The following is a 10,650-nucleotide window of genomic DNA, read 5'->3' on the forward strand; positions in this document are numbered from 1 at the left end:
TAAATAGATTGGGGGGTAAGGAGAGTTGTTAGTACATACATTAATGAAATTCAGAAAAATCATTAGGTCTCATTTTATAAATCACTTATTTTAATAAAGTGGAAAACTCTAAAATAAAGTATGTAGATTTCTGGACATATATAACCTACCAAAAGTAAATCATGAAGATCTAAAAAAAAAATTGAGCAGATTTGTAGAAAGCAGTACAAGTGAAGTAGTGATCAAATATTTACCAAATAAAAAAATTACCAGTCCTTCAATAAAATACACAAATGCTTCTCAAAGTATGCTATTAAATAGCAAAGGAAGGTTACATTACCAAACTCTATGAAGTTAATATTGGCCTAGTACTAAAATTAGATAAACATGGACCAATCTCCAACATAAATACATGCAAAATTTCTTTAAAAATGCCTGCAAACTCTTCAATAATAAATCACAAAATTACTATGATCAAACAGGTTTATTCCAGAGATGTAGTGCTGGCTCAATATGTCAATAAATTTTATAAATTTCACAAATCTCTTGTTTTTGATAGAATAGAAATCATATCAATCAATAGATATGTAAGGCTTTTGACAAAGCCAACATCAATCATGTCAAATATCCTCCCCCCAAAAAATTTCTTGAATTAAACCTGACCGAGGAAGTGAAAGACCTCTGTAATGAAAATTTTGTAGATACTAAATAAAATTAAAGAGGACACTAGAAGATGGAAAGACCTTGCATGCTCATGGGATGGCCCTACTTCCAAAATCAATCTACAGATTCAATGCAATCCCAAGAGAAATTAAGGGGGAAATAGTATCAAAGTCCATTACTTAATGCATGAAAACCCTATAATCCCATTATTCTGTATAATAAGTGTTAAATGTTAAGATTATTTTTGAAAGCTTTAGATCCAAGCTGGTATTAGGAACACACACAGTCACACAAACGCACATGACAAAACTGCAAAATACCAGTCAGGCATATGATGTTTTGCCAGTAAACCCAGCTCTGGTGAGCTGGTGCCCTGGGATTCATTGTCAAGACAGCTTAGCCTAAATTATTGATCTCATGTGAGAGACCCAGCTTCAAAAACAAGGTAGATATTACCTGAGGTCAACAATTGTTCGAGATGCATGCAAACATATATGAACACACTATATACAAATGGAACATAATTCAGACGAAAAGCTGTGGCACATGCCAGAACATAGATGCCCCAAGGAATTTACACAGAAAGAAATAACCCAGTTGCCAAGAGACAAATACTATATGATGTTATTTGTACAAGGAGCCTAGAGACAACAAATTGGAAGCAATGGAAAGCAGCATGGTGGTTGCCGAGGGCTATGAGAGGAAGAAGTGAAGAGCTGGTATTTATTGAATATAGAATTTCAGTTTGAAATGGTAAAAGAATTGTGATGCATGGGAATCATAATGCCACAGTCCAGTGAACGTACTTCATGCCACTCAACTATCAACTTAGATAAAAATGATACATTCATATTATGTATATTTTACAAGAATAATAAAAGTCCTCCATCGCCATAAAGTGATAAGGAGGTTGGGCCCTGTATAGCTGCAACTCGGTAACAGCAATGTTAATCTACTTTGGAGAGTTTCCTAACGGTCTCACTGCATTTAGATAGCTGTATCTTGAAAATAAAGTAACATTAAAATGTCTACCAAGGTCTATTCTGAGGTATCTTGAAATCTCAAAGGAAACTCCTTTGAGTGACTTGGTGTAATGGAGGCGGCTGTTGGCTGTGAGGTGCTGAGAAGAAGGCAGAATCAGAGAATCCTGAGTGCTCTAACTCTCAGGCAGTACTTAGTTTACTTTCCTTTATAAAACTTTACAGAATGAAATTGTATGCCTATCTGGTTGATTAACCACATGTACTTTCACAAGAAGTCAGCATTAGATGCTTCCTTTGTCCTCAAATGTCTTTTTTTTTAAGGTATGTCACTGAGGTTAGGGTACATGTTACATGAACACACACACACACACATATGCCTTCAGTAGTGGCAGCCTGCAACATGCAAGGATTTTTTTTTCTTCACTAAATGTTGTGTCACCTTTGGCTGTAGAGAGATGTTTAAATTCATGCTGGCATAAGAATATATGCTCAATGCCTCTTTAGATATTTAGAGTAAAGGTTTGTGTAACAAATATCAGTTTATTACCCTGAGGATGGCGAGCCTCCTCGAGACAGAATAAGCAGTAAACAAGACACCACTTAGCATTCAAGATTGAGCGACACAGATTCCAGCTCTGAGTCCCACACCAATGGAGTGCTAGACAGCATCTTAGAACCTTCAACTGTAAAACTGACTAAATAGCACATACCATTTGGGATTACTGTAAAACTAGGGGTGAAATGTGTAAGACTGTGCAGGCCCTGTCACCTAATGGACACCAAATAAACATTAGTTACTATTTGTGTCACTGGTGTTAGTGTTATTAGAGAGCCTATGCAGGATAGGGGACAACAGTAAGTGTGCACTGGTAAACACGATCCCCCGCCTCCACACACACACATCATTAGGAATGATGAGAGATTGAGACTAAGACAACTCTAGCAGTTAACATTTTGGGTTGTTTCAATGACACCCTTTTCACTTGGTCTTGCTAACTCTGAGCATTGCTTATATCCAACCCACTTTTTTATCTTTTTTAAAAACAAAAATACATAAAATGGACTATTAAGGCAAGGTGACCACTGCTTTTCCTGTTCTTTTTTTAAAATTATTTTTAAAGATTTATTCATTTTATTATACCTAAGTACACTGTAGCTGTCTTCAGATAAACCAGAAGAGGGCATCAGAACTCTTACAGATGGTTGTGAGCCACCATGTGGTTGCTGGGAATTGAACTCAGGATCTCTGGAAGAGTAGTCAGGTGCTCTTAACCGCTGAGCCATCTCTCCAGCCCGATGTTTCTTTTTTTTTAATATTTATTTTTAGTATGTGTGGGAGTGTGAGGGCACCCTCAGAGACTAGAAGCGTCTGGTCCCCTGGAGCTGGAGGTAGAAGCAGCTGTGAACCTTCCAATGTGAATGCCTGGAACCAGGCCTTGGTTCTCTTCAATGGTAGTCTGTGCTCTTAACCACTGAGCCATCTCTCCAGCCCCAAAAATGCTTCTCTTGAAGAAAGGAACACATGTTTTAAAATTGTATCACATTACCTAGTAAGGACTATCACAAAGAACACATGCTGTAAAAAAAAAAATACAGGTTGTGATTTAGCAATTAAAAGGTAGAAGACAGGCACAGTGTCCCTCTATCTGACCTCAGCCTCTGTCAGATTTGTATCAGATGTAGTAATGGAGCCTCAGGTTGGAGGTTCTCAAAGATTGGACACAATATTTATTACCCACTAAGTGTGCAGAGCAAAATACATGTTATCCCAAACTATTGTATACTTTTCAAGCCTGCAACTTTCCCTAAATGATTTTTACTATTTGTTCTAAAAAACAAAAAAGCTCAACAACAACAAGAGAAACCGCCAGCATGCTGTTTACTCACATTTTCTGTATTTCATTACCCCTAGATCGAGTGGGGCCAAAAGCTTCTGAACCATGTTGGGCTGTGCTTAAGGACAATAATGCATTAACACACTTTTCTCCCATTTAATTTATTTTAATCATTTTATTCTAGCAAAACTTCAGAGGCTAGAGGAGAAATTCCATTCACCCCTATCATATTCTGCCCTGCCCTGCTGCACATCAGCTCAGTGTCTTACCAAGGGCAAAGTTTTTTTTTTTTTTTAAAAGATTTATTTATTTTATTTTGTATATGAGCACACTGTCGCCGTCTTCAGACACACCAGAAGAGGGCATTGGATCTCATTACAGATGGTTGTGAGCCACCATGTGGTTGCTGGGATCTGAACTCAGGACCTCTGGAAGAGCAGTCGGTGCTCTTAACCACTGAGCCATCTCTCCAGCCCAAGGGCAAAGTTTTAATACAGGTTTGTGTTTGTTTTTTTTTTTTTTTTTCTTTCTTAAAGATCAGGGGTACAGTGTTTCTAAACAGAAAGAACTGCACTAAGTCCATTAGTAGACACCAAATAGCTTTGAGAATGGGTCTTTCTGGAAACACCTTCAATAATGTCAGTTTAGGGTGCTAACAGAGGCCACTTGAGAAATCATTTTAAACCAAAACAAGGAAATCCACTTAAGAAAGGGCTAATAAATCAGTATAAGGACCATACGTTGGAACTGTTGATAGTCACTGTACACCAACTTTAAACATCAATTAAGAAAGTGGTAATTGTTCAAATTCTGAAGGTTATGATAGGATCAATGAAAAAACATCTTTCTTAGTGAATCATAAGGAAGAAGCTTATGATTTGACTCATTTCCCAGTCAATGGAAGCCTGTGGTTTGAGCTTGTTTTCTAGTTGGTATGGTCACAGCCTTCAATGGGTCAGAACCAAAAGCCATGTACTTTAGAATGCTTGTAAGAGGCTCATCATTGACAGTAGGAATTATAAAAATATGTATAGTCAATAGTCACATGAATAGTTAATACAAAACTGGAAACTGAAGTAGAAAAGTTAATATTACTGAATGAATACAGTATTACATGTGCTTTTGGTACCATGTAGCTAAATCAATAAATATATTTATTAATATTTTTGAGTTAAATATTGCAAAATAAAATAACTTTAAAATATTTATTGACTTGTGTGGGTGTATGTACCTACTTGCACACATGTGAGTGCCACAGTGCACATGTAGAGACAAGAGGACATAATCACAAGGACAAGGACAAGGCGACACGTAATCATGTCCCTAGAAAAATAACTACAGTCACACTGAGTAAGCCTGTGGCAGTTGTAGAGAGCAGTGGGTCCTGCTTGCATAAGTGTTCTGAGGAAGCTATGGCCAATAAACAGAGACTTAAAATGGGGAAGCTATGGCTGATCAATAGAAACTTAAAAATGGTTCCTACAAGATGGTATCCAATTGATAGGTGCTTATCAGGAAACACTGCTTGGTACAATGAGCACATCTCTATGTGCAATTAAGAAAATATTATGACAAAAGGATGCTATTTGATGAATGGACTTATACTCACAACTGTTTAATCTGTCTCACCTTGCATAGCTCAATAACCAGCTGCCAGCTGGGTATGTGCTCATGTCCACAGGATATTTCTGGCTGGATATTCATTTTTTGCTTGTTGAAATTGTGCTTTGTAGTGCAAAATGAAGTTAGGGAGTAATTGACCTATCAGGAGATGGGAAGGGGGAAGAAAAACTACTGGGGGCTTTTACAATGATGGCGCTTTTAGGATGCTGATGTTATGATTTCATTTAAGCAGAACAACCAATGATATCACTGCTCATGGGAGCAGTGTATAAAGACTGTATAAAGACAGGTGGGTCAAGCTATTCAGTGCCACTTGGTTGAAAGTCAAGAGCTACTGAAAAGTCTTTACTTTTGCCAGACCATACATCTATCCTCAGGTTCCAGAACTCCACCAGAGATGGACTCCAGCAGTACTCACAGCACAATTATCTACAAATACATGAACTAATACATACCAGAGAGAAAATATATAAATGTAAAAGACATAGTAAGGCCTTTGCCTGTAGCAGTAGTCAACAAAATATGAGAAAAATCAAACTGCAGAGAAATTCCATAAACACAGTACATGTGGTAAAGTTTCCTAGGATCTTCACACAGGAGTAAAACCTTTAGTGTATGATCAGTCTGTTAAAGCCTTTGCATATCTCAGTAGTCTTTGAATTCCTGAAAGAACTCATACAGAGGGGAATCTATGACTATAAAACATTTGGTAAGATCTTTTAAATCACTGCACACACTATTGAAAGATTAAGAGAAATCTCTTTAATGACAGCATACATTCAGCTCTGGCTAATACTCAAATAAGAGCTGGCTGAGAGTAGATTTTATTTTCCTCCTATGCTGTCAAACTTAAGTCCCTTTTAGGTTCAGGCCCCAGGTTACGTTTTGAACAATTTAAATATGGACTAGGGACCACAAGTGTAGCCACTTAGACAGACATTTACACAGCAAATACTTTCCGAGAATTATTTTATAAGTACACCAGTGCCTTGAAATGAGTTCCTTGGTCAAAAGCAATACCGTGTGGAATACCATGCCACTAAATAAGCCATTCTAGAAGTCCATGGATGGTGGTTTTGGCAGAAGCATTATGTGCAGGAAAGGCAAATTCATAGCCAGAATAAGTATCTACTCCAGTAAGAAGAAAACATTGTCCTTTCCATGGAGGAAGTGGTTCAATGTACTCAACCAGCCACCAGGTTCATGGCTGGTCACCTCGAGGAATGGTGTCATATCTGGGGCTCAGTGTTGGTCTCTGCTGTTGGCAGATCTGGCATTCAGCAGCAGCTGTAGCCAGGTCAGCCTTGGTGAGTGGAAGTCCGTGTTGTTGAGTCCAAGCATAACCTCCATCTTGGCCACCATGTCCACTTGGTTCCTATCCCCATTTACCAATGATAGGATTGGCAGGTAAAAGAGTCTGACTGTCCACAGAACATGTCATCTTATCTACTTGATTATTGAATTCCTCCTCAGCTGAAATCACCCTCTGGTGAGCATTTATATGGGACACAAATATCTTTGCCCATTTGGAGAGATCCATCCACATACTTCCCCAGATGTCTTTCTCACCAATTTTCCAAATGTAATCATCCCTGACCATCCAGCCATACCATTGGCTACAGCCCACTAGTCAAGAACAATCATGTACATCTGTCCATTTCTTCTTTCGCACAAACTGTAATACCAGGTGTACTGCCCGAAGTTCGCTCCACTGTGAAGATCTTCCTTCACCTGTATCTTTCAGGGTTGTCCCGGAAAGGGGTTGTAATGCTGCAGTTGTCCACTTCCAGATGGTGCCTGCATAACATGCAGAGGCGGCAGTAAACCAGGTCCTAGTCTTCTTCAGTCAGCCAATCATAGAGAACACCCCCATAAGGCTATAGGTGCATGCTTAGCAGCAGATGGTATTGTAACAAGAGTAGAAACCATAGGCATTTTGGCAACTTCTTCATGTAATTTGCTTGTGCCTTAAAGACCTGCTCAGGCCCAATCACATATACACCACTTCTATTTGACGGACAGACCGCTGCTGTCCATGTCCTACTTTCTCACTTGGAGAGTCTGATAACACCCAGCTCATGATGGGCAGTTCAGGTCACATGGTAACTTGGTGTCCCCTTGCCAAATATTCAGTTTCTACTAAGGCCTAATAGCAGGCCCAGAGCTGTTTTTCAAAGGGAAATCAGTTGTCTGCGGATGATGGTATAGCTTTGCTCCAAAATATCTAAGGTATCTTCTGTGATCCATCTACAGAGGCCAGCCAGAGGTTCCAAACGGCAACTCTATCTACCACAAAAACCTCGAGTACCATAGAGTTTGCTGGATCATATGGTCCAAGTAGTAGGGCAGCCTGCACAGCAGCCTGGACCTGTTGAAGAGTCTTCTGTTCCAGGCCCCACAAAAGGCCAGTGGCTTTCCTAGTCACTTGGTAAATGTGCCTGAGTAACACACCCAAGTAAGGAATGTGCTGTGTCCAGAATCAAAATAGACCCACTAAATGTGCTTTTCCTCCTATTGATGCCAGACAATGCAATCCTCTGGTACATGTGTGTGGCTGGAACCATGGGTCCCTCTTTGTGTATACTTTGGTTGGTGGTTTAGTGCCTGAGAACTCTGAGGTCTGGTTTGTCAATATTGTTGTCCTTCCTATGGGGTTACAAACCCCTTCAGCTCCTGCAGTCTTTTCTCTCACTCCTGCGTTGGGGTCCCCAGGCTCAGTCCAATGGTTAGCTGCAGGCATCCTCATATGTATCAGTAGGGCTTTAGCAGAGCCTCTCAGAGACACCCATATCAGGCTCTTGTCAGCAAGCACTTCTTGGCAACAACAATAGTGACTGGGTTTGACGTCTTCATATGGAATGGATCCCCAGGTGGTGCAGTCTCTGTCAGTCCCTGCTCCACTCTTTATATCTGTGTTTCCTCCTGTGAGTATTTTGTTCCCCTTTTTAAGAAGGACTGAAGCATCCACATTTTGGTCTTCCTTCTTGAACTTCATATGGTCTGTGACTGTGAATGCCAATTTCTAAGTATATCTATCCCAATTATACATTCTGGAACTGGGGATATGACCACAGGATGTGTTCAGGCACCTACTGGACCTACTGTGAGTCAGGCATCAGTCAAAACTCCATTCAACCCCTGTCCTCCATAAGCCCCTACTTTAACTGGAGGGCCACAGCATTTCTTGGGATCTCCTGGGATCAGAACCAGTATCCGATAGACCCCGGAAAGCCTGATTATTTCCTTTCCCCAGTGTACAGTTACCCTTGTAAAAGGCTGTAGGTCTCCCTGGGGAGAGGGCAATAGCAAAATTTTAAGGTATCTTATCAAGATCCTTCCTCTGGGAACCCGGCCACCCCTTCATTCAAGGGGTTCTGGGTCTGCAAACTGACTCAAGTCTGGAAATTGATTCACTGGCCAAGATTGCCTTTTGCCAGGATCCAATCAATGTAGCCTCTCCTTCATTTGTTTCAGAAGTTGTCTGCTTATAGAGATCAAACAGATATGCAGTAGGCTTCTTATCTATTTCGTGCCTGGAAACACCATGACTGATTAGGCACTACCAAAGGTCTGAACAAGTCTTGCCATTGTAAATTTCATCTCTCCTGTGCTGATCATTACAGGCAGGTGGCAGCATTGAATTTAATTCATCTAATTGAGCAACGTCTCCACCCCTAAGGTCTGGCACACAGAAAAGGGCAAGAACAACACTTTTGAAATGTGTGGTTCCCCGCTCACCAGTTTGCGTCTTATAGGATTCGTGAAGGCCATATCTTCTGGGCCTTCCCATTGTGGAGGATTAGGTTTTACACAACCTATCTACTCTGGCATTGCAATTTCCCTGAGCCTTGTGACTTCATCTGTGTTCAGGTAAATTGCAGCTACTTCTAACCTTGTAGGTCCGAGACAAGCCTGGGAGAAAAGCAGGAAACAGAGGACAAACACTGTGGAGCACAGTTGTTAGCTGGCTCATCTTCCTCTGTGGAAAGGTGGAAAAACAAAACAAAAACCACACATGCACACAAGACTATATTACTAAAGATTCTATCAATGAACAGAACTGATAGAATGAATCTCTGTATGCATGTTGCAAGGGGATTTACTAGAATGTCTCACTAAGAGTGGCTGTCTACCAATGGAAAGTTGAAGAATCCAATGTGCTGCAGTCTATGTGGCTGGATGTCTGTCTGTCTTCTCTATATACCAGAGTTTCAAAGTAAGTAGGCTTTTTAAAGCCAGAAAAGAAAAGAAAAGAAGAAAAGGCAAGAAAGAACTTGCTAGCCAGAGGTAAGGTAAGTAGATGAAGAGAATGAGCTCCCATCTTCAGTGTTCTTTATACATGTAGGCTGACACCAGAAGCTGTGACCTAGAGTAAAGGTGGATCTTAACAACTGAAAAAATCTTGATTAAAGAAGGGTTTTCACATTTCAAAAGCTATAATTAAGAGAAATCCCCACACTGTACCCAATCTCTTTCAGTTTTAGTCTATTCCACATGTAGTCAGTTTGAATACAAGGAATAGCCAATATGTAAGACAAGACAGAAGAAATGAGAAAGACATCCCCCCGCCCCCTCCATTGCAGTCAAGGAGAGAACAGGAGTCATTTCCAAAGGAATGATTTCCTTCAAGAAAATAAGCCCTGGGATTTTACTGAAGGAATCTGGCTATGTTCACATATAGGTTTCCCTACCCCTATACATGTCACGTTAGCCATCGTTGGACTAACGATGTGAAAATTCTAATAAATCTGCTTTCAACATGCAGAGATTCATCCTATCAGGTCTGTTCATCTAGAGAACCTTTACTAAAACAGTTCTGTGTGTGAATGTGTGTTCACCTTCCCACTGAAGAGGATGTGCTGGCTAACAGTAGTGTTCCTCAAGGTTTGTCTCCCAGGGTTCCAGGACCTACCAGTGAAAACTAGCTGCAGTTTACCTAAGCCCAGCACGAAGGATTCAACCCATCCCAAATGAGAGTGTTTGCAGATTTATTGGGGGCAATTCTCTAGTGGGCTCACTGATCCCAAGGATAGAGTTCACTAGTCCCAAAGAGGTCAGAAAAGTCGATATGGGGAGTAAGCATAACAAAGAGTGGGGAGAAAGAGAGAAAGAGCGAGCAAGGCAAGCAGGGAGAGAAAAATGAAGTAATGGGGGGGGTGAGAGGGAAGGTGGAGGGAAGAGAGGGAAGGATGGAAAGGGGAGGGGGAGGGAGAGAGAGGCAGAGAAACAGAAAGACAAAGAATACAAAATATCTGGATTATATAGGAAGAGCTTTTGGGGAAGGGAAAACTTGGCCCCTGCGCTGCAAAGTTCAAGGTACAAGGTGCGGTATGCCAGACATGCCCTGTTACAGGTGGGGACTGAGGAGTGCTGGGAGAACCTGGAGGCCCAGACAGCTTTGGTGTGTTAAATATATGAAGGTCAGCTGATTGTCGGGTCTGAATCCCAAAGGCCACAAAACAAAACTCTTGTTTCCTCAAATCTCTCTTTAGTTGTTATTAACTTGGGCACCCTTCCACTTGTGGGACAGATTAATAACCCCACTGCAAGCTGAGTATGGGGGTTAT

The sequence above is a fragment of the Rattus norvegicus genome, chromosome 9 (genome assembly GCF_036323735.1).
Source record: "Rattus norvegicus strain BN/NHsdMcwi chromosome 9, GRCr8, whole genome shotgun sequence".
NCBI classification, from domain to species: domain Eukaryota; kingdom Metazoa; phylum Chordata; class Mammalia; order Rodentia; family Muridae; genus Rattus; species Rattus norvegicus.